Source organism: Capsicum annuum, chromosome 3 (genome assembly GCF_002878395.1).
Source record: "Capsicum annuum cultivar UCD-10X-F1 chromosome 3, UCD10Xv1.1, whole genome shotgun sequence".
NCBI lineage: Eukaryota > Viridiplantae > Streptophyta > Magnoliopsida > Solanales > Solanaceae > Capsicum > Capsicum annuum.
The window spans coordinates 131,751,227-131,751,568 of NC_061113.1; positions in this window are offsets into that span (position 1 = coordinate 131,751,227).

Below are 342 nucleotides of genomic sequence, written 5' to 3' on the forward strand. Positions count from 1 at the left end.
ATATTGTAGAATATTTTCTTTAAAGTAGTACGTATATATTGAATGGTACGTATATATGTGTATTTATCTTCTATTGACGTATATATTTAACGTATACATGTGTATATGTTTTAAAAATTAGTGTACAACTATATATGTAGTGTGTGTATATATTGTAGTATATTTTCTTTAAAGTAGTACGTATATATTGAATGGTACGTATATATCTGTATATATCTTCTATTGACGTATATAATTAACGTATACATGTGTATATGTTTTATAAATTAGTGTATAACTATATATATAGTGTGTGTATATATTGTAGTATATATATATTGTAGTTTATTTTATTTAAAGTAG